This window comes from Diplotaxodon limnothrissa, linkage group LG3, assembly GCF_057381915.1.
Source record: "Diplotaxodon limnothrissa isolate DT_005_m linkage group LG3, D_limnothrissa_male_GT1.1, whole genome shotgun sequence".
NCBI classification, from domain to species: Eukaryota; Metazoa; Chordata; class Actinopteri; order Cichliformes; family Cichlidae; genus Diplotaxodon; species Diplotaxodon limnothrissa.
This window is the reverse complement of record NC_140598.1, coordinates 68,164,414-68,186,323: the sequence shown is the minus strand read 5'-3', so window position 1 is coordinate 68,186,323 and position 21,910 is coordinate 68,164,414. Positions and strand designations below refer to the sequence as shown.

The 21,910-nt window shown below is 57.4% G+C and overlaps 7 non-coding genes and 8 pseudogenes across 7 annotated transcripts; all 15 read right to left on the bottom strand.

The window, feature by feature from the left end:
- Positions 1-3,170: 3,170 nt before the first annotated feature.
- On the bottom strand, positions 3,171-3,289 carry LOC146636984 (5S ribosomal RNA; annotated as a pseudogene).
- A 701-nt stretch (positions 3,290-3,990) lies between these two features.
- LOC146636983 (5S ribosomal RNA) lies at positions 3,991-4,109 on the bottom strand. Its single transcript, XR_014905680.1, has one exon. It is a non-coding gene; the product is annotated as a 5S ribosomal RNA (ribosomal RNA).
- A 1,689-nt stretch (positions 4,110-5,798) lies between these two features.
- On the bottom strand, positions 5,799-5,917 carry LOC146636982 (5S ribosomal RNA). The gene has a single exon (XR_014905629.1). It is a non-coding gene; the product is annotated as a 5S ribosomal RNA (ribosomal RNA).
- Positions 5,918-7,369: 1,452 nt separating this feature from the next.
- LOC146636981 (5S ribosomal RNA) lies at positions 7,370-7,488 on the bottom strand (annotated as a pseudogene).
- A 701-nt stretch (positions 7,489-8,189) lies between these two features.
- On the bottom strand, positions 8,190-8,308 carry LOC146636980 (5S ribosomal RNA; annotated as a pseudogene).
- A 1,683-nt stretch (positions 8,309-9,991) lies between these two features.
- On the bottom strand, positions 9,992-10,110 carry LOC146636979 (5S ribosomal RNA). The gene has a single exon (XR_014905679.1). It is a non-coding gene; the product is annotated as a 5S ribosomal RNA (ribosomal RNA).
- Positions 10,111-11,092: 982 nt separating this feature from the next.
- On the bottom strand, positions 11,093-11,211 carry LOC146636978 (5S ribosomal RNA; annotated as a pseudogene).
- A 1,884-nt stretch (positions 11,212-13,095) lies between these two features.
- LOC146636977 (5S ribosomal RNA) lies at positions 13,096-13,214 on the bottom strand. The gene has a single exon (XR_014905678.1). It is a non-coding gene; the product is annotated as a 5S ribosomal RNA (ribosomal RNA).
- A 742-nt stretch (positions 13,215-13,956) lies between these two features.
- Positions 13,957-14,075, bottom strand: LOC146636976 (5S ribosomal RNA; annotated as a pseudogene).
- Positions 14,076-15,013: 938 nt separating this feature from the next.
- Positions 15,014-15,132, bottom strand: LOC146636975 (5S ribosomal RNA; annotated as a pseudogene).
- Positions 15,133-16,781: 1,649 nt separating this feature from the next.
- LOC146636974 (5S ribosomal RNA) lies at positions 16,782-16,900 on the bottom strand. Its single transcript, XR_014905631.1, has one exon. It is a non-coding gene; the product is annotated as a 5S ribosomal RNA (ribosomal RNA).
- A 664-nt stretch (positions 16,901-17,564) lies between these two features.
- LOC146636973 (5S ribosomal RNA) lies at positions 17,565-17,683 on the bottom strand (annotated as a pseudogene).
- Positions 17,684-18,704: 1,021 nt separating this feature from the next.
- On the bottom strand, positions 18,705-18,823 carry LOC146636972 (5S ribosomal RNA). The gene has a single exon (XR_014905602.1). It is a non-coding gene; the product is annotated as a 5S ribosomal RNA (ribosomal RNA).
- Positions 18,824-20,199: 1,376 nt separating this feature from the next.
- LOC146636971 (5S ribosomal RNA) lies at positions 20,200-20,318 on the bottom strand (annotated as a pseudogene).
- Positions 20,319-21,494: 1,176 nt separating this feature from the next.
- On the bottom strand, positions 21,495-21,613 carry LOC146636970 (5S ribosomal RNA). Its single transcript, XR_014905677.1, has one exon. It is a non-coding gene; the product is annotated as a 5S ribosomal RNA (ribosomal RNA).
- Between the last annotated feature and the right edge of the window lie 297 nt (positions 21,614-21,910).

The following is a 21,910-nucleotide window of genomic DNA, read 5'->3' as shown; positions in this document are numbered from 1 at the left end:
GTACCTGAAGTTACGAAGACAATCCTATAACCATACCTGCATGTTTGCATAATACCCTAACCCAAAGGCTCAGTTTGGCATTTATCCAACAGCACAGGCCCTGGATTGTTGAAGATGGCCACAGCAAGCAGCACAGGGCCTGGTTTGGTGAAGATGGCCTCGGCCAGAAGCGCAGGGCCTGGTGTGATGTGAGTGGCCTGAGCAAGAGCCACAGGCCCTGGTGTGGTGTAAGTGGCCTCAGCCAGCAGCCACAGGCCCTGGTGTGTTGTAAGTGGCCTCAGCCAGCAGCCACAGGCCCTGGTGTGGTCTAAGTGGCCTCAGCCAGTGCCACAAGCTCTGGTGTGGTGTAACTGGCCTCAGCCAGCAGCCACAGGCCCTGGTGTGGTGTAAGTGGCCTCAGCCAGAGCCACAGGCCCTGGTGTGGTGTAAGTGGCCTCAATAGCAACTATGCCCTGGTGTGGTGTAAGTGGCCCTAGCCGGTCACTCAGGCCCTGGTGTGTTGTAAGTGGCCTCAGCCAGCAGCCACAGGCCCTGGTTTGGTGTAAGTGGCCTCAGCCAGCAGCCACAGGCCCTGGTGTGTTGTAAGTGGCCTCAACCAGCAGCCACAGGCCCTGGTGTGGTCTAAGTGGCCTCAGCCAGTGCCACAGGCCCTGGTGTGGTGTAAGTCGCCTGAGCCAGAAGCCACAGGCACTGGTGTGGTGTAAGTGGCCTCAGCCAGCAGCAAAAGGGCCCTGGTGTGGTGTAAGTCGCCTCAGCCAGCAGCCACAGGCCCTGGTGTGGTGTAGGTGGCCTCAGCCAGCAGCCACAGGCCCTGGTGTGGTGTAAGTGGCCTCAATAGCAACTAAGGCCCTGGTGTGGTGTAAGTGGCTTCAGCCAGCAGCCACAGGCTCTGGTGTGGTGTAACTGGCCTCAGCCAGCAGCCACAGGCCCTGGTGTGATGTGAGTGGCCTGAGCAAGAGCCACAGGCCCTGGTGTGGTGTAAGTGGCCTCAGCCAGCAGCCACAGGCCCTGGTGTGGTGTAAGTCGCCTCAGCCAGAAGCCACAGGCACTGGTGTAGTGTAAGTGGCCTCAGCCAGCAGCAAAAGGGCCCTGGTGTGGTGTAAGTCGCCTCAGTCAGCAGCCACAGGCCCTGGTGTGGTGTAGGTGGCCTCAGCCAGCAGCCACAGGCCCTGGTGTGGTGTAAGTGGCCTCAGCCAGTGCCACAGGCCCTGGTGTGGTGTAAGTGGCCTGAGCAAGAGCCACAGACCCTGGTGTGGTGTAATTGGCCTCAATAGCAACTAATGCCCTGGTGTGGTGTAGGTGGCCTCAGCCAGCAGCCACAGGCCCTGGTGTGGTGTAAGTGGCCTCAGCCAGCAGCCACAGGCCCTGGTGTGGTGTAAGTGGCCTAAGCCAGAGCCACAGGCCCTGGTGTGGTGTAAGTGGCCTCAATAGCAAATAAGGCCCTGGTGTGGTGTAAGTGGCCTGAGCAAGAGCCACAGGCCCTGATGTGGTGTAAGTGGCCCCAGCCGGTCACTCACGCCCTGGTGTGGTGTAGGTGGCCCCAGCCGGTCACTCACGCCCTGGTGTGGTGTAGGTGGCATCAGCTAGCAGCACAGGGCCTGGTTTGGTGAAGATGGCCTCGGCCAGAAGCGCAGGGCCTGGTGTGATGTGAGTGGCCTGAGCAAGAGCCACAGGCACTGGTGTGGTGTAAGTCGCCTCAGTCAGCAGCCACAGGCCCTGGTGTGGTGTAGGTGGCCTCAGCCAGCAGCCACAGGCCCTGGTGTGGTGTAAGTGGCCTCAGCCAGTGCCACAGGCCCTGGTGTGGTGTAAGTGGCCTGAGCAAGAGCCACAGACCCTGGTGTGGTGTAATTGGCCTCAATAGCAACTAATGCCCTGGTGTGGTGTAGGTGGCCTCAGCCAGCAGCCACAGGCCCTGGTGTGGTGTAAGTGGCCTCAGCCAGCAGCCACAGGCCCTGGTGTGGTGTAAGTGGCCTAAGCCAGAGCCACAGGCCCTGGTGTGGTGTAAGTGGCCTCAATAGCAAATAAGGCCCTGGTGTGGTGTAAGTGGCCTGAGCAAGAGCCACAGGCCCTGATGTGGTGTAAGTGGCCCCAGCCGGTCACTCACGCCCTGGTGTGGTGTAGGTGGCCCCAGCCGGTCACTCACGCCCTGGTGTGGTGTAGGTGGCATCAGCTAGCAGCACAGGGCCTGGTTTGGTGAAGATGGCCTCGGCCAGAAGCGCAGGGCCTGGTGTGATGTGAGTGGCCTGAGCAAGAGCCACAGGCACTGGTGTGGTGTAAGTCGCCTCAGCCAGCAGCCACAGGCCCTGGTGTGGTGTAAGTCGCCTCAGCCAGAAGCCACAGGCACTGGTGTGGTGTAAGTGGCCTCAGCCAGCAGCAAAAGGGCCCTGGTGTGGTGTAAGTCGCCTCAGCCAGCAGCCACAGGCCCTGGTGGGGTGTAAGTGGCCTCAGCCAGCAGCCACAGGCCCTGGTGTGGTGTAAGTCGCCTCAGCCAGTGCCACAGGCCCTGGTGTGGTGTAAGTGGCCTGAGCAAGAGCCACAGACCCTGGTGTGGTGTAATTGGCCTCAATAGCAACTAAGGCCCTGGTGTGGTGTAAGTGGCTTCAGCCAGCAGCCACAAGCTCTGGTGTGGTGTAATTGGCCTCAGCCAGCAGCCACAGGCCCTGGTGTGGTGTAACTGGCCTCAGCCAGAAGCCACAGGCACTGGTGTGGTGTAAGTGGCCTCAGGAACCAGCACAGGGCCTGGTGTGTTGTACATGGCCACAGCTAGCAGCAGAGGGCCAGGTTTGGTGAAGATGGCCTCGGCCAGAAGCGCAGGGCCTGGTGTGATGTGAGTGGCCTGAGCAAGAGCCACAGGCCCTGGTGTGGTGTAAGTGGCCTCAATAGCAACTAAGGCCCTGGTGTGGTGTAAGTGGCCTCAGCCAGCAGCCACAGGCCCTGGTGTGGTGTAAGTGGCCTCAGCCAGCAGCCACAGGCCCTGATGTGGTGTAAGTGGCCCCAGCCGGTCACTCAGGCCCTGGTGTGGTGTAGGTGGCATCAGCTAGCAGCACAAGACATTGGAAAACAGCCAAAAGCAATGTCGTTAATGTGCCCTCATTAATGGGGAGCTGCTTTTGGTCTTTTAATACACCCCTTCTCTGGATCAAAAGCGGTTCAATGACATGAAAATCAAAGGCTTACAGCACCAGGTATTCCCAGGCAGTCTCCCATCCAAGTACTAACCAAGCCCAGCCCTGCTTAGCTTACGAGATCAGACGAGGTCGGGCGTGCTCAGGGTGGTATGGCCGTAAGATGCTGGCCCCAGCACAATGTCTCAATTTATGGATTCAAGTGATTAGGTGGCAAGTACCTGAAGTTACGAAGACAATCCTATAACCATACCTGCATGTTTGCATAATACCCTAACCCAAAGGCTCAGTTTGGCATTTATCCAACAGCACAGGCCCTGGATTGTTGAAGATGGCCACAGCAAGCAGCACAGGGCCTGGTTTGGTGAAGATGGCCTCGGCCAGAAGCGCAGGGCCTGGTGTGATGTGAGTGGCCTGAGCAAGAGCCACAGGCCCTGGTGTGGTGTAAGTGGCCTCAGCCAGCAGCCACAGGCCCTGGTGTGTTGTAAGTGGCCTCAGCCAGCAGCCACAGGCCCTGGTGTGGTCTAAGTGGCCTCAGCCAGTGCCACAAGCTCTGGTGTGGTGTAACTGGCCTCAGCCAGCAGCCACAGGCCCTGGTGTGGTGTAAGTGGCCTCAGCCAGAGCCACAGGCCCTGGTGTGGTGTAAGTGGCCTCAATAGCAACTATGCCCTGGTGTGGTGTAAGTGGCCCCAGCCGGTCACTCAGGCCCTGGTGTGGTGTAGGTGTCATCAGCTAGCAGCACAAGACATTGGAAAACAGCCAAAAGCAATGTCGTTAATGTGCCCTCATTAATGGGGAGCTGCTTTTGGTCTTTTAATACACCCCTTCTCTGGATCAAAAGCGGTTCAATGACATGAAAATGAAAGGCTTACAGCACCAGGTATTCCCAGGCAGTCTCCCATCCAAGTACTAACCAAGCCCAGCCCTGCTTAGCTTCCGAGATCAGACGAGGTCGGGCGTGCTCAGGGTGGTATGGCCGTAAGCTGCTGGCCCCAGCACAATGTCTCAATTTATGGATTCAAGTGATTAGGTGGCAAGTACCTGAAGTTACGAAGACAATCCTATAACCATACCTGCATGTTTGCATAATACCCTAACCCAAAGGCTCAGTTTGGCATTTATCCAACAGCACAGGCCCTGGATTGTTGAAGATGGCCTCAAGAACCAGCACAGGACCTGGTGTGTTTTACATGGCCACAGCAAGCAGCACAGGGCCTGGTTTGGTGAAGATGGCCTCAGCAAGCAGCCACAGGCCCTGGTTTGGTGTAAGTGGCCTCAGCCAGCAGCCACAGGCCCTGGTGTGTTGTAAGTGGCCTCAGCCAGCAGCCACAGGCCCTGGTGTGGTCTAAGTGGCCTCAGCCAGTGCCACAGGCCCTGGTGTGGTGTAAGTGGCCTGAGCAAGAGCCACAGGCCCTGGTGTGGTGTAAGTGGCCTCAGCCAGCAGCCACAGGCCCTGGTGTGGTGTAAGTGGCCTGAGCAAGTGCCACAGGCCCTGGTTTGGTGTAAGTGGCCTCAGCCAGCAGCCACAGGCCCTGGTGTGTTGTAAGTGGCCTCAGCCAGCAGCCACAGGCCCTGGTGTGGTCTAAGTGGCCTCAGCCAGTGCCACAGGCCCTGGTGTGGTGTAAGTGGCCTGAGCAAGAGCCACAGGCCCTGGTGTGGTGTAAGTGGCCTCAGCCAGCAGCCACAGGCCCTGGTGTGGTGTAAGTGGCCTGAGCAAGTGCCACAGGCCCTGGTGTGGTGTAAGTGGCCTAAGCCAGAGCCACAGGCCCTGGTGTGGTGTAAGTGGCCTCAATAGCAAATAAGGCCCTGGTGTGGTGTAAGTCGCCTGAGCCAGAAGCCACAGGCACTGGTGTGGTGTAAGTGGCCTCAGCCAGCAGCAAAAGGGCCCTGGTGTGGTGTAAGTCGCCTCAGCCAGCAGCCACAGGCCCTGGTGTGTTGTACATGGCCACAGCTAGCAGCAGAGGGCCAGGTTTGGTGAAGATGGCCTCGGCCAGAAGCGCAGGGCCTGGTGTGATGTGAGTGGCCTGAGCAAGAGCCACAGGCCCTGGTGTGGTGTAAGTGGCCTCAATAGCAACTAAGGCCCTGGTGTGGTGTAACTGGCCTCAGCCAGCAGCCACAGGCCCTGGTGTGGTGTAAGTGGCCTGAGCAAGAGCCACAGGCCCTGGTGTGTTGTAAGTGGCCTCAGCCAGCAGCCACAGGCCCTGGTGTGGTGTAAGTGGCCTCAGCCAGCAGCCACAGGCCCTTGTGTGGTGTAAGTGGCCTCAGCCAGCAGCCACAGGCCCTGGTGTGGTGTAAGTGGCCTCGGCCAGTGCCACAGGCCCTGGTGTGGTGTAAGTGGCCTGAGCAAGAGCCACAGACCCTGGTGTGGTGTAATTGGCCTCAATAGCAACTAAGGCCCTGGTGTGGTGTAGGTGGCCTCAGCCAGCAGCCACAGGCCCTGGTGTGGTGTAAGTGGCCTCAGCCAGCAGCCACAGGCCCTGATGTGGTGTAAGTGGCCCCAGCCGGTCACTCAGGCCCTGGTGTGGTGTAGGTGGCATCAGCTAGCAGCACAAGACATTGGAAAACAGCCAAAAGCAGTGTCGTTAATGTGCCCTCATTAATGGGCAGCTGCTTTTGGTCTTTTAATACACCCCTTCTCTGGATCAAAAGCGGTTCAATGACATGAAAATGAAAGGCTTACAGCACCAGGTATTCCCAGGCAGTCTCCCATCCAAGTACTAACCAAGCCCAGCCTTGCTTAGCTTCCGAGATCAGACGAGGTCGGGCGTGCTCAGGGTGGTATGGCCGTAAGCTGCTGGCCCCAGCACAATGTCTCAATTTATGGATTCAAGTGATTAGGTGGCAAGTACCTGAAGTTACGAAGACAATCCTATAACCATACCTGCATGTTTGCATAATACCCTAACCCAAAGGCTCAGTTTGGCATTTATCCAACAGCACAGGCCCTGGATTGTTGAAGATGGCCTCAGGAACCAGCACAGGCCCTGGATTGTTGAAGATGGCCACAGCAAGCAGCACAGGGCCTGGTTTGGTGAAGATGGCCTTGGCCAGAAGCGCAGGGCCTGGTGTGATGTGAGTGGCCTGAGCAAGAGCCACAGGCCCTGGTGTGGTGTAAGTGGCCTCAGCCAGCAGCCACAGGCCCTGGTGTGGTGTAAGTCGCCTCAGCCAGAAGCCACAGGCACTGGTGTGGTGTAAGTGGCCTCAGCCAGCAGCAAAAGGGCCCTGGTGTGGTGTAAGTCGCCTCAGTCAGCAGCCACAGGCCCTGGTGTGGTGTAGGTGGCCTCAGCCAGCAGCCACAGGCCCTGGTGTGGTGTAAGTGGCCTCAGCCAGCAGCCACAGGCCCTGGTGTGGTGTAAGTGGCCTCAGCCAGCAGCCACAGGCCCTGGTGTGGTGTAAGTGGCCTCAGCCAGTGCCACAGGCCCTGGTGTGGTGTAAGTGGCCTGAGCAAGAGCCACAGACCCTGGTGTGGTGTAATTGGCCTCAATAGCAACTAATGCCCTGGTGTGGTGTAAGTGGCCTCAGCCAGCAGCCACAGGCCCTGGTGTGGTGTAAGTCGCCTCAGCCAGTGCCACAGGCCCTGGTGTGGTGTAAGTGGCCTGAGCAAGAGCCACAGACCCTGGTGTGGTGTAATTGGCCTCAATAGCAACTAAGGCCCTGGTGTGGTGTAAGTGGCTTCAGCCAGCAGCCACAAGCTCTGGTGTGGTGTAACTGGCCTCAGCCAGCAGCCACAGGCCCTGGTGTGGTGTAACTGGCCTCAGCCAGAAGCCACAGGCACTGGTGTGGTGTAAGTGGCCTCAGGAACCAGCACAGGGCCTGGTGTGTTGTACATGGCCACAGCTAGCAGCAGAGGGCCAGGTTTGGTGAAGATGGCCTCGGCCAGAAGCGCAGGGCCTGGTGTGATGTGAGTGGCCTGAGCAAGAGCCACAGGCCCTGGTGTGGTGTAAGTGGCCTCAATAGCAACTAAGGCCCTGGTGTGGTGTAAGTGGCCTCAGCCAGCAGCCACAGGCCCTGGTGTGGTGTAAGTGGCCTCAGCCAGCAGCCACAGGCCCTGATGTGGTGTAAGTGGCCCCAGCCGGTCACTCAGGCCCTGGTGTGGTGTAGGTGGCATCAGCTAGCAGCACAAGACATTGGAAAACAGCCAAAAGCAATGTCGTTAATGTGCCCTCATTAATGGGGAGCTGCTTTTGGTCTTTTAATACACCCCTTCTCTGGATCAAAAGCGGTTCAATGACATGAAAATCAAAGGCTTACAGCACCAGGTATTCCCAGGCAGTCTCCCATCCAAGTACTAACCAAGCCCAGCCCTGCTTAGCTTACGAGATCAGACGAGGTCGGGCGTGCTCAGGGTGGTATGGCCGTAAGATGCTGGCCCCAGCACAATGTCTCAATTTATGGATTCAAGTGATTAGGTGGCAAGTACCTGAAGTTACGAAGACAATCCTATAACCATACCTGCATGTTTGCATAATACCCTAACCCAAAGGCTCAGTTTGGCATTTATCCAACAGCACAGGCCCTGGATTGTTGAAGATGGCCACAGCAAGCAGCACAGGGCCTGGTTTGGTGAAGATGGCCTCGGCCAGAAGCGCAGGGCCTGGTGTGATGTGAGTGGCCTGAGCAAGAGCCACAGGCCCTGGTGTGGTGTAAGTGGCCTCAGCCAGCAGCCACAGGCCCTGGTGTGTTGTAAGTGGCCTCAGCCAGCAGCCACAGGCCCTGGTGTGGTCTAAGTGGCCTCAGCCAGTGCCACAAGCTCTGGTGTGGTGTAACTGGCCTCAGCCAGCAGCCACAGGCCCTGGTGTGGTGTAAGTGGCCTCAGCCAGAGCCACAGGCCCTGGTGTGGTGTAAGTGGCCTCAATAGCAACTATGCCCTGGTGTGGTGTAAGTGGCCCCAGCCGGTCACTCAGGCCCTGGTGTGGTGTAGGTGTCATCAGCTAGCAGCACAAGACATTGGAAAACAGCCAAAAGCAATGTCGTTAATGTGCCCTCATTAATGGGGAGCTGCTTTTGGTCTTTTAATACACCCCTTCTCTGGATCAAAAGCGGTTCAATGACATGAAAATGAAAGGCTTACAGCACCAGGTATTCCCAGGCAGTCTCCCATCCAAGTACTAACCAAGCCCAGCCCTGCTTAGCTTACGAGATCAGACGAGGTCGGGCGTGCTCAGGGTGGTATGGCCGTAAGCTGCTGGCCCCAGCACAATGTCTCAATTTATGGATTCAAGTGATTAGGTGGCAAGTACCTGAAGTTACGAAGACAATCCTATAACCATACCTGCATGTTTGCATAATACCCTAACCCAAAGGCTCAGTTTGGCATTTATCCAACAGCACAGGCCCTGGATTGTTGAAGATGGCCTCAAGAACCAGCACAGGACCTGGTGTGTTTTACATGGCCACAGCAAGCAGCACAGGGCCTGGTTTGGTGAAGATGGCCTCAGCAAGCAGCCACAGGCCCTGGTTTGGTGTAAGTGGCCTCAGCCAGCAGCCACAGGCCCTGGTGTGTTGTAAGTGGCCTCAGCCAGCAGCCACAGGCCCTGGTGTGGTCTAAGTGGCCTCAGCCAGTGCCACAGGCCCTGGTGTGGTGTAAGTGGCCTGAGCAAGAGCCACAGGCCCTGGTGTGGTGTAAGTGGCCTCAGCCAGCAGCCACAGGCCCTGGTGTGGTGTAAGTGGCCTGAGCAAGTGCCACAGGCCCTGGTTTGGTGTAAGTGGCCTCAGCCAGCAGCCACAGGCCCTGGTGTGTTGTAAGTGGCCTCAGCCAGCAGCCACAGGCCCTGGTGTGGTCTAAGTGGCCTCAGCCAGTGCCACAGGCCCTGGTGTGGTGTAAGTGGCCTGAGCAAGAGCCACAGGCCCTGGTGTGGTGTAAGTGGCCTCAGCCAGCAGCCACAGGCCCTGGTGTGGTGTAAGTGGCCTGAGCAAGTGCCACAGGCCCTGGTGTGGTGTAAGTGGCCTAAGCCAGAGCCACAGGCCCTGGTGTGGTGTAAGTGGCCTCAATAGCAAATAAGGCCCTGGTGTGGTGTAAGTCGCCTGAGCCAGAAGCCACAGGCACTGGTGTGGTGTAAGTGGCCTCAGCCAGCAGCAAAAGGGCCCTGGTGTGGTGTAAGTCGCCTCAGCCAGCAGCCACAGGCCCTGGTGTGTTGTACATGGCCACAGCTAGCAGCAGAGGGCCAGGTTTGGTGAAGATGGCCTCGGCCAGAAGCGCAGGGCCTGGTGTGATGTGAGTGGCCTGAGCAAGAGCCACAGGCCCTGGTGTGGTGTAAGTGGCCTCAATAGCAACTAAGGCCCTGGTGTGGTGTAACTGGCCTCAGCCAGCAGCCACAGGCCCTGGTGTGGTGTAAGTGGCCTGAGCAAGAGCCACAGGCCCTGGTGTGTTGTAAGTGGCCTCAGCCAGCAGCCACAGGCCCTGGTGTGGTGTAAGTGGCCTCAGCCAGCAGCCACAGGCCCTTGTGTGGTGTAAGTGGCCTCAGCCAGCAGCCACAGGCCCTGGTGTGGTGTAAGTGGCCTCGGCCAGTGCCACAGGCCCTGGTGTGGTGTAAGTGGCCTGAGCAAGAGCCACAGACCCTGGTGTGGTGTAATTGGCCTCAATAGCAACTAAGGCCCTGGTGTGGTGTAGGTGGCCTCAGCCAGCAGCCACAGGCCCTGGTGTGGTGTAAGTGGCCTCAGCCAGCAGCCACAGGCCCTGATGTGGTGTAAGTGGCCCCAGCCGGTCACTCAGGCCCTGGTGTGGTGTAGGTGGCATCAGCTAGCAGCACAAGACATTGGAAAACAGCCAAAAGCAGTGTCGTTAATGTGCCCTCATTAATGGGCAGCTGCTTTTGGTCTTTTAATACACCCCTTCTCTGGATCAAAAGCGGTTCAATGACATGAAAGGCTTACAGCACCAGGTATTCCCAGGCAGTCTCCCATCCAAGTACTAACCAAGCCCAGCCCTGCTTAGCTTCCGAGATCAGACGAGGTCGGGCGTGCTCAGGGTGGTATGGCCGTAAGCTGCTGGCCCCAGCACAATGTCTCAATTTATGGATTCAAGTGATTAGGTGGCAAGTACCTGAAGTTACGAAGACAATCCTATAACCATACCTGCATGTTTGCATAATACCCTAACCCAAAGGCTCAGTTTGGCATTTATCCAACAGCACAGGCCCTGGATTGTTGAAGATGGCCTCAGGAACCAGCACAGGCCCTGGATTGTTGAAGATGGCCACAGCAAGCAGCACAGGGCCTGGTTTGGTGAAGATGGCCTTGGCCAGAAGCGCAGGGCCTGGTGTGATGTGAGTGGCCTGAGCAAGAGCCACAGGCCCTGGTGTGGTGTAAGTGGCCTCAGCCAGCAGCCACAGGCCCTGGTGTGGTGTAAGTCGCCTCAGCCAGAAGCCACAGGCACTGGTGTGGTGTAAGTGGCCTCAGCCAGCAGCAAAAGGGCCCTGGTGTGGTGTAAGTCGCCTCAGTCAGCAGCCACAGGCCCTGGTGTGGTGTAGGTGGCCTCAGCCAGCAGCCACAGGCCCTGGTGTGGTGTAAGTGGCCTCAGCCAGCAGCCACAGGCCCTGGTGTGGTGTAAGTGGCCTCAGCCAGCAGCCACAGGCCCTGGTGTGGTGTAAGTGGCCTCAGCCAGTGCCACAGGCCCTGGTGTGGTGTAAGTGGCCTGAGCAAGAGCCACAGACCCTGGTGTGGTGTAATTGGCCTCAATAGCAACTAATGCCCTGGTGTGGTGTAGGTGGCCTCAGCCAGCAGCCACAGGCCCTGGTGTGGTGTAAGTGGCCTCAGCCAGCAGCCACAGGCCCTGGTGTGGTGTAAGTGGCCTCAGCCAGAGCCACAGGCCCTTGTGTGGTGTAGGTGGCATCAGCTAGCAGCACAAGACATTGGAAAACAGCCAAAAGCAATGTCGTTAATGTGCCCTCATTAATGGGGAGCTGCTTTTGGTCTTTTAATACACCCCTTCTCTGGATCAAAAGCGGTTCAGTGACATGAAAATGAAAGGCTTACAGCACCAGGTATTCCCAGGCAGTCTCCCATCCAAGTACTAACCAAGCCCAGCCCTGCTTAGCTTACGAGATCAGACGAGGTCGGGGGTGCTCAGGGTGGTATGGCCGTAAGCTGCTGGCCCCAGCACAATGTCTCAATTTATGGATTCAAGTGATTAGGTGGCAAGTACCTGAAGTTACGAAGACAATCCTATAACCATACCTGCATGTTTGCATAATACCCTAACCCAAAGGCTCAGTTTGGCATTTATCCAACAGCACAGGCCCTGGATTGTTGAAGATGGCCTCAAGAACCAGCACAGGACCTGGTGTGTTTTACATGGCCACAGCAAGCAGCACAGGGCCTGGTTTGGTGAAGATGGCCTCAGCAAGCAGCCACAGGCCCTGGTTTGGTGTAAGTGGCCTCAGCCAGCAGCCACAGGCCCTGGTGTGTTGTAAGTGGCCTCAACCAGCAGCCACAGGCCCTGGTGTGGTCTAAGTGGCCTCAGCCAGTGCCACAGGCCCTGGTGTGGTGTAAGTCGCCTGAGCCAGAAGCCACAGGCACTGGTGTGGTGTAAGTGGCCTCAGCCAGCAGCAAAAGGGCCCTGGTGTGGTGTAAGTCGCCTCAGCCAGCAGCCACAGGCCCTGGTGTGGTGTAGGTGGCCTCAGCCAGCAGCCACAGGCCCTGGTGTGGTGTAAGTGGCCTCAATAGCAAATAAGGCCCTGGTGTGGTGTAAGTGGCTTCAGCCAGCAGCCACAGGCTCTGGTGTGGTGTAACTGGCCTCAGCCAGCAGCCACAGGCCCTGGTGTGGTGTAAGTGGCCTCAGCCAGTGCCACAGGCCCTGGTGTGGTGTAAGTGGCCTGAGCAAGAGCCACAGACCCTGGTGTGGTGTAATTGGCCTCAATAGCAACTAATGCCCTGGTGTGGTGTAGGTGGCCTCAGCCAGCAGCCACAGGCCCTGGTGTGGTGTAAGTGGCCTCAGCCAGCAGCCACAGGCCCTGGTGTGGTGTAAGTGGCCTAAGCCAGAGCCACAGGCCCTGGTGTGGTGTAAGTGGCCTCAATAGCAAATAAGGCCCTGGTGTGGTGTAAGTGGCCTGAGCAAGAGCCACAGGCCCTGATGTGGTGTAAGTGGCCCCAGCCGGTCACTCACGCCCTGGTGTGGTGTAGGTGGCCCCAGCCGGTCACTCACGCCCTGGTGTGGTGTAGGTGGCATCAGCTAGCAGCACAGGGCCTGGTTTGGTGAAGATGGCCTCGGCCAGAAGCGCAGGGCCTGGTGTGATGTGAGTGGCCTGAGCAAGAGCCACAGGCACTGGTGTGGTGTAAGTCGCCTCAGCCAGCAGCCACAGGCCCTGGTGTGGTGTAAGTCGCCTCAGCCAGAAGCCACAGGCACTGGTGTGGTGTAAGTGGCCTCAGCCAGCAGCAAAAGGGCCCTGGTGTGGTGTAAGTCGCCTCAGCCAGCAGCCACAGGCCCTGGTGGGGTGTAAGTGGCCTCAGCCAGCAGCCACAGGCCCTGGTGTGGTGTAAGTCGCCTCAGCCAGTGCCACAGGCCCTGGTGTGGTGTAAGTGGCCTGAGCAAGAGCCACAGACCCTGGTGTGGTGTAATTGGCCTCAATAGCAACTAAGGCCCTGGTGTGGTGTAAGTGGCTTCAGCCAGCAGCCACAAGCTCTGGTGTGGTGTAACTGGCCTCAGCCAGCAGCCACAGGCCCTGGTGTGGTGTAAGTGGCCTCAGCCAGAGCCACAGGCCCTGGTGTGGTGTAAGTGGCCTCAATAGCAACTAAGGCCCTGGTGTGGTGTAAGTGGCCTCAATAGCAACTAAGGCCCTGGTGTGGTGTAAGTGGCCCCAGCCGGTCACTCAGGCCCTGGTGTGGTGTAGGTGTCATCAGCTAGCAGCACAAGACATTGGAAAACAGCCAAAAGCAATGTCGTTAATGTGCCCTCATTAATGGGGAGCTGCTTTTGGTCTTTTAATACACCCCTTCTCTGGATCAAAAGCGGTTCAATGACATGAAAATGAAAGGCTTACAGCACCAGGTATTCCCAGGCAGTCTCCCATCCAAGTACTAACCAAGCCCAGCCCTGCTTAGCTTCCGAGATCAGACGAGGTCGGGCGTGCTCAGGGTGGTATGGCCGTAAGCTGCTGGCCCCAGCACAATGTCTCAATTTATGGATTCAAGTGATTAGGTGGCAAGTACCTGAAGTTACGAAGACAATCCTATAACCATACCTGCATGTTTGCATAATACCCTAACCCAAAGGCTCAGTTTGGCATTTATCCAACAGCACAGGCCCTGGATTGTTGAAGATGGCCACAGAAAGCAGCACAGGGCCTGGTTTGGTGAAGATGGCCTCGGCCAGAAGCACAGGGCCTGGTGTGATATGAGTGGCCTGAGCAAGAGCCACAGGCCCTGGTGTGTTGTAAGTGGCCTCAGCCAGCAGCCACAGGCCCTGGTGTGGTGTAGGTGGCCTCAGCCAGCAGCCACAGGCCCTTGTGTGGTGTAAGTGGCCTCAGCCAGCAGCCACAGGCCCTGGTGTGGTGTAAGTGGCCTCAGCCAGTGCCACAGGCCCTGGTGTGGTGTAAGTGGCCTCAATAGCAACTAAGGCCCTGGTGTGGTGTAGGTGGCCTCAGCCAGCAGCCACAGGCCCTGGTGTGGTGTAAGTGGCCTCAGCCAGAGCCACAGGCCCTGATGTGGTGTAAGTGGCCCCAGCCGGTCACTCAGGCCCTGGTGTGGTGTAGGTGGCATCAGCTAGCAGCACAAGACATTGGAAAAGAGCCAAAAGCAATGTCGTTAATGTGCCCTCATTAATGGGCAGCTGCTTTTGGTCTTTTAATACACCCCTTCTCTGGATCAAAAGCGGTTCAATGACATGAAAATGAAAGGCTTACAGCACCAGGTATTCCAAGGCAGTCTCCCATCCGAGTACTAACCAAGCCCAGCCCTGCTTAGCTTCCGAGATCAGACGAGGTCGGGCGTGCTCAGGGTGGTATGGCCGTAAGCTGCTGGCCCCAGCACAATGTCTCAATTTATGGATTCAAGTGATTAGGTGGCAAGTACCTGAAGTTACGAAGACAATCCTATAACCATACCTGCATGTTTGCATAATACCCTAACCCAAAGGCTTAGTTTGGCATTTATCCAACAGCACAGGCCCTGGATTGTTGAAGATGGCCTCAGGAACCAGCACAGGGCCTGGTGTGTTGTACATGGCCACAGCTAGCAGCAGAGGGCCAGGTTTGGTGAAGATGGCCTCGGCCAGAAGCGCAGGGCCTGGTGTGATGTGAGTGGCCTGAGCAAGAGCCACAGGCCCTGGTGTGGTGTAAGTGGCCTCAATAGCAACTAAGGCCCTGGTGTGGTGTAACTGGCCTCAGCCAGCAGCCACAGGCCCTGGTGTGGTGTAAGTGGCCTGAGCAAGAGCCACAGGCCCTGGTGTGTTGTAAGTGGCCTCAGCCAGCAGCCACAGGCCCTGGTGTGGTGTAAGTGGCCTCAGCCAGCAGCCACAGGCCCTTGTGTGGTGTAAGTGGCCTCAGCCAGCAGCCACAGGCCCTGGTGTGGTGTAAGTGGCCTCGGCCAGTGCCACAGGCCCTGGTGTGGTGTAAGTGGCCTGAGCAAGAGCCACAGACCCTGGTGTGGTGTAATTGGCCTCAATAGCAACTAAGGCCCTGGTGTGGTGTAGGTGGCCTCAGCCAGCAGCCACAGGCCCTGGTGTGGTGTAAGTGGCCTCAGCCAGCAGCCACAGGCCCTGATGTGGTGTAAGTGGCCCCAGCCGGTCACTCAGGCCCTGGTGTGGTGTAGGTGGCATCAGCTAGCAGCACAAGACATTGGAAAACAGCCAAAAGCAATGTCGTTAATGTGCCCTCATTAATGGGGAGCTGCTTTTGGTCTTTTAATACACCCCTTCTCTGGATCAAAAGCGGTTCAATGATATGAAAATGAAAGGCTTACAGCACCAGGTATTCCCAGGCAGTCTCCCATCCAAGTACTAACCAAGCACAGCCCTGCTTAGCTTACGAGATCAGACGAGGTCGGGCGTGCTCAGGGTGGTATGGCCGTAAGCTGCTGGCGCCAGCACAATGTCTCAATTTATGGATTCAAGTGATTAGGTGGCAAGTACCTGAAGTTACGAAGACAATCCTATAACCATACCTGCATGTTTGCATAATACCCTAACCCAAAGGCTCAGTTTGGCATTTATCCAACAGCACAGGCCCTGGATTGTTGAAGATGGCCTCAAGAACCAGCACAGGACCTGGTGTGTTTTACATGGCCACAGCAAGCAGCACAGGGCCTGGTATGGTGAAGATGGCCTCAGCAAGCAGCCACAGGCCCTGGTTTGGTGTAAGTGGCCTCAGCCAGCAGCCACAGGCCCTGGTGTGTTGTAAGTGGCCTCAGCCAGCAGCCACAGGCCCTGGTGTGGTCTAAGTGGCCTCAGCCAGTGCCACAGGCCCTGGTGTGGTGTAAGTGGCCTGAGCAAGAGCCACAGGCCCTGGTGTGGTGTAAGTGGCCTCAGCCAGCAGCCACAGGCCCTGGTGTGGTGTAAGTGGCCTGAGCAAGTGCCACAGGCCCTGGTGTGGTGTAAGTGACCTAAGCCAGAGCCACAGGCCCTGGTGTGGTGTAAGTGGCCTCAATAGCAAATAAGGCCCTGGTGTGGTGTAAGTGGCCTGAGCAAGAGCCACAGGGCCTGGTTTGGTGAAGATGGCCTCGGCCAGAAGCGCAGGGCCTGGTGTGATGTGAGTGGCCTGAGCAAGAGCCACAGGCCCTGGTGTGGTGTAAGTGGCCTCAGCCAGCAGCCACAGGCCCTGGTGTGGTGTAAGTCGCCTCAGCCAGAAGCCACAGGCACTGGTGTGGTGTAAGTGGCCCCAGCCGGTCACTCACGCCCTGGTGTGGTGTAGGTGGCCCCAGCCGGTCACTCACGCCCTGGTGTGGTGTAGGTGGCATCAGCTAGCAGCACAGGGCATGGTTTGGTGAAGATGGCCTCGGCCAGAAGCGCAGGGCCTGGTGTGATGTGAGTGGCCTGAGCAAGAGCCACAGGCACTGGTGTGGTGTAAGTCGCCTCAGCCAGCAGCCACAGGCCCTGGTGTGGTGTAAGTCGCCTCAGCCAGAAGCCACAGGCACTGGTGTGGTGTAAGTGGCCTCAGCCAGCAGCAAAAGGGCCCTGGTGTGGTGTAAGTCGCCTCAGCCAGCAGCCACAGGCCCTGGTGGGGTGTAGGTGGCCTCAGCCAGCAGCCACAGGCCCTGGTGTGGTGTAAGTGGCCTCAGCCAGCAGCCACAGGCCCTGGTGTGGTGTAAGTCGCCTCAGCCAGTGCCACAGGCCCTGGTGTGGTGTAAGTGGCCTGAGCAAGAGCCACAGACCCTGGTGTGGTGTAATTGGCCTCAATAGCAACTAAGGCCCTGGTGTGGTGTAAGTGGCTTCAGCCAGCAGCCACAAGCTCTGGTGTGGTGTAACTGGCCTCAGCCAGCAGCCACAGGCCCTGGTGTGGTGTAAGTGGCCTCAGCCAGAGCCACAGGCCCTGATGTGGTGTAAGTGGCCCCAGCCGGTCACTCAGGCCCTGGTGTGGTGTAGGTGGCATCAGCTAGCAGCACAAGACATTGGAAAAGAGCCAAAAGCAGTGTCGTTAATGTGCCCTCATTAATGGGCAGCTGCTTTTGGTCTTTTAATACACCCCTTCTCTGGATCAAAAGCGGTTCAATGACATGAAAATGAAAGACTTACAGCACCAGGTATTCCCAGGCAGTCTCCCATCCAAGTACTAACCAAGCCCAGCCCTGCTTAGCTTCCGAGATCAGACGAGGTCGGGCGTGCTCAGAGTGGTATGGCCGTAAGCTGCTGGCGCCAGCACAATGTCTCAATTTATGGATTCAAGTGATTAGGTGGCAAGTACCTGAAGTTACGAAGACAATCCGATAACCATACCTGCATGTTTGCATAATACCCTAACCCAAAGGCTCAGTTTGGCATTTATCCAACAGCACAGGCCCTGGATTGTTGAAGATGGCCTCAGGAACCAGCACAGGGCCTGGTGTGTTGTACATGGCCACAGCAAGCAGCACAGGGCCTGGTTTGGTGAAGATGGCCTCGGCCAGAAGCACAGGGCCTGGTGTGATATGAGTGGCCTGAGCAAGAGCCACAGGCCCTGGTGTGTTGTAAGTGGCCTCAGCCAGCAGCCACAGGCCCTGGTGTGGTGTAGGTGGCCTCAGCCAGCAGCCACAGGCCCTGGTGTGGTGTAAGTGGCCTCAGCCAGTGCCACAGGCCCTGGTGTGGTGTAAGTGGCCTCAGCCAGCAGCCACAGGCCCTGATGTGGTGTATGTGGCCCCAGCCGGTCACTCAGGCCCTGGTGTGGTGTAGGTGGCATCAGCTAGCAGCACAAGACATTGGAAAACAGCCAAAAGCAATGTCGTTAATGTGCCCTCATTAATGGGGAGCTGCTTTTGGTCTTTTAATACACCCCTTCTCTGGATCAAAAGCGGTTCAATGACATGAAAATGAAAGGCTTACAGCACCAGGTATTCCCAGGCAGTCTCCCATCCAAGTACTAACCAAGCCCAGCCCTGCTTAGCTTACGAGATCAGACGAGGTCGGGGGTGCTCAGGGTGGTATGGCCGTAAGCTGCTGGCCCCAGCACAATGTCTCAATTTATGGATTCAAGTGATTAGGTGGCAAGTACCTGAAGTTACGAAGACAATCCTATAACCATACCTGCATGTTTGCATAATACCCTAACCCAAAGGCTCAGTTTGGCATTTATCCAACAGCACAGGCCCTGGATTGTTGAAGATGGCCTCAGGAACCAGCACAGGGCCTGGTGTGTTGTACATGGCCACAGCAAGCAGCACAGGGCCTGGTTTGGTGAAGATGGCCTCGGCCAGAAGCGCAGGGCCTGGTGTGATGTGAGTGGCCTGAGCAAGAGCCACAGGCCCTGGTGTGGTGTAAGTGGCCTCAGCCAGCAGCCACAGGCCCTGGTGTGGTGTAAGTCGCCTCAGCCAGAAGCCACAGGCACTGGTGTGGTGTAAGTGGCCTCAGCCAGCAGCAAAAGGGCCCTGGTGTGGTGTAAGTCGCCTCAGTCAGCAGCCACAGGCCCTGGTGTGGTGTAGGTGGCCTCAGCCAGCAGCCACAGGCCCTGGTGTGGTGTAAGTGGCCTCAGCCAGCAGCCACAGGCCCTGGTGTGGTGTAAGTGGCCTCAGCCAGCAGCCACAGGCCCTGGTGTGGTGTAAGTGGCCTCAGCCAGTGCCACAGGCCCTGGTGTGGTGTAAGTGGCCTGAGCAAGAGCCACAGACCCTGGTGTGGTGTAATTGGCCTCAATAGCAACTAATGCCCTGGTGTGGTATAGGTGGCCTCAGCCAGCAGCCACAGGCCCTGGTGTGGTGTAAGTGGCCTCAGCCAGCAGCCACAGGCCCTGGTGTGGTGTAAGTGGCCTCAGCCAGAGCCACAGGCCCTGATGTGGTGTAAGTGGCCCCAGCCGGTCACTCAGGCCCTTGTGTGGTGTAGGTTGCATCAGCTAGCAGCACAAGACATTGGAAAAGAGCCAAAAGCAATGTCGTTAATGTGCCCTCATTAATGGGCAGATGCTTTTGGTCTTTTAATACACCCCTTCTCTGGATCAAAAGCGGTTCAATGACATGAAAATGAAAGGCTTACAGCACCAGGTATTCCCAGGCAGTCTCCCATCCAAGTACTAACCAAGCCCAGCCCTGCTTAGCTTCCGAGATCAGACGAGGTCGGGCGTGCTCAGGGTGGTATGGCCGTAAGATGCTGGCCCCAGCACAATGTCTCAATTTATGGATTCAAGTGATTAGGTGGCAAGTACCTGAAGTTACGAAGACAATCCTATAACCATACCTGCATGTTTGCATAATACCCTAACCCAAAGGCTCAGTTTGGCATTTATCCAACAGCACAGGCCCTGGATTGTTGAAGATGGCCTCAGGAACCAGCACAGGGCCTGTTGTGTTGTACATGGCCACAGCAAGCAGCACAGGGCCTGGTTTGGTGAAGATGGCCTCGGCCAGAAGCGCAGGGCCTGGTGTGATGTGAGTGGCCTGAGCAAGAGCCACAGGCCCTGGTGTGGTGTAAGTGGCCTCAGCCAGCAGCCACAGGCCCTGGTGTGGTGTAAGTCGCCTCAGCCAGAAGCCACAGGCACTGGTGTGGTGTAAGTGGCCTCAGCCAGCAGCAAAAGGGCCCTGGTGTGGTGTAAGTCGCCTCAGTCAGCAGCCACAGGCCCTGGTGTGGTGTAGGTGGCCTCAGCCAGCAGCCACAGGCCCTGGTGTGGTGTACGTGGCCTCAGCCAGCAGCCACAGGCCCTGGTGTGGTGTAAGTGGCCTCAGCCAGCAGCCACAGGCCCTGGTGTGGTGTAAGTGGCCTCAGCCAGTGCCACAGGCCCTGGTGTGGTGTAAGTGGCCTGAGCAAGAGCCACAGACCCTGGTGTGGTGTAATTGGCCTCAATAGCAACTAATGCCCTGGTGTGGTGTAGGTGGCCTCAGCCAGCAGCCACAGGCCCTGGTGTGGTGTAAGTGGCCTCAGCCAGCAGCCACAGGCCCTGGTGTGGTGTAAGTGGCCTCAGCCAGCAGCCACAGGCCCTGGTGTGGTGTAAGTGGCCTCAGCCAGAGCCACAGGCCCTGATGTGGTGTAAGTGGCCTGAGCAAGAGCCACAGGCCCTGGTGTGGTGTAAGTGGCCTGAGCAAGAGCCACAGGCCCTGGTGTGTTGTAAGTGGCCTCAGCCAGCAGCCACAGGCCCTGGTGTGGTGTAGGTGGCCTCAGCCAGAAGCCACAGGCCCTGGTGTGGTGTAAGTGGCCTGAGCAAGTGCCACAGGCCCTGGTGTGGTGTAATTGGCCTCAATAGCAACTAAGGCCCTGATGTGGTGTAGGTGGCCTCAGCCAGCAGCCACAGGCCCTGGTGTGGTGTAAGTGGCCTCAGCCAGCAGCCACAGGCCCTGATGTGGTGTAAGTGGCCCCAGCCAGTCACTCAGGCCCTGGTGTGGTGTAGGTGGCATCAGCTAGCAGTACAAGACATTGGAAAAGAGCCAAAAGCAGTGTCGTTAATGTGCCCTCATTAATGGGCAGCTGCTTTTGGTCTTTTAATACACCCCTTCTCTGGATCAAAAGCGGTTCAATGACATGAAAATGAAAGGCTTACAGGACAAGGTATTCCCAGGCAGTCTCCCATCCAAGTACTAACCAAGCCCAGCCCTGCTTAGCTTGCGAGATCAGACGAGGTCGGGCGTGCTCAGGGTGGTATGGCCGTAAGCTGCTGGCCCCAGCACAATGTCTCAATTTATGGATTCAAGTGATTAGGTGGCAAGTACCTGAAGTTACGAAGACAATCCTATAACCATACCTGCATGTTTGCATAATAACCTAACCCAAAGGCTCAGTTTGGCATTTATCCAACAGCACAGGCCCTGGATTGTTGAAGATGGCCTCAGGAACCAGCACAGGGCCTGGTGTGTTGTACATGGCCACAGCAAGCAGCACAGGGCCTGGTTTGGTGAAGATGGCCTCGGCCAGAAGCGCAGGGCCTGGTGTGATGTGAGTGGCCTGAGCAAGAGCCACAGGCCCTGGTGTGGTGTAATTGGCCTCAATAGCAAATAAGGCCCTGGTGTGGTGTAAGTGGCCTGAGCAAGAGCCACAGGGCCTGGTTTGGTGAAGATGGCCTCGGCCAGAAGCGCAGGGCCTGGTGTGATGTGAGTGGCCTGAGCAAGAGCCACAGGCCCTGGTGTGGTGTAAGTGGCCTCAGCCAGCAGCCACAGGCCCTGGTGTGGTGTAAGTCGCCTCAGCCAGAAGCCACAGGCACTGGTGTGGTGTAAGTGGCCTCAGCCAGCAGCAAAAGGGCCCTGGTGTGGTGTAAGTCGCCTCAGTCAGCAGCCACAGGCCCTGGTGTGGTGTAGGTGGCCTCAGCCAGCAGCCACAGGCCCTGGTGTGGTGTAAGTGGCCTCAGCCAGCAGCCACAGGCCCTGGTGTGGTGTAAGTGGCCTCAGCCAGCAGCCACAGGCCCTGGTGTGGTGTAAGTGGCCTCAGCCAGTGCCACAGGCCCTGGTGTGGTGTAAGTGGCCTGAGCAAGAGCCACAGACCCTGGTGTGGTGTAATTGGCCTCAATAGCAACTAATGCCCTGGTGTGGTGTAGGTGGCCTCAGCCAGCAGCCACAGGCCCTGGTGTGGTGTAAGTGGCCTCAGCCAGCAGCCACAGGCCCTGGTGTGGTGTAAGTGGCCTCAGCCAGAGCCACAGGCCCTGATGTGGTGTAAGTGGCCCCAGCCGGTCACTCAGGCCCTTGTGTGGTGTAGGTTGCATCAGCTAGCAGCACAAGACATTGGAAAAGAGCCAAAAGCAATGTCGTTAATGTGCCCTCATTAATGGGCAGATGCTTTTGGTCTTTTAATACACCCCTTCTCTGGATCAAAAGCGGTTCAATGACATGAAAATGAAAGGCTTACAGCACCAGGTATTCCCAGGCAGTCTCCCATCCAAGTACTAACCAAGCCCAGCCCTGCTTAGCTTCCGAGATCAGACGAGGTCGGGCGTGCTCAGGGTGGTATGGCCGTAAGCTGCTGGCCCCAGCACAATGTCTCAATTTATGGATTCAAGTGATGAGGTGGCAAGTACCTGAAGTTACGAAGACAATCCTATAACCATACCTGCATGTTTGCATAATACCCTAACCCAAAGGCTCAGTTTGGCATTTATCCAACAGCACAGGCCCTGGATTGTTGAAGATGGCCTCAGGAACCAGCACAGGGCCTGGTGTGTTGTACATGGCCACAGCAAGCAGCACAGGGCCTGGTTTGGTGAAGATGGCCTCGGCCAGAAGCACAGGGCCTGGTGTGATATGAGTGGCCTGAGCAA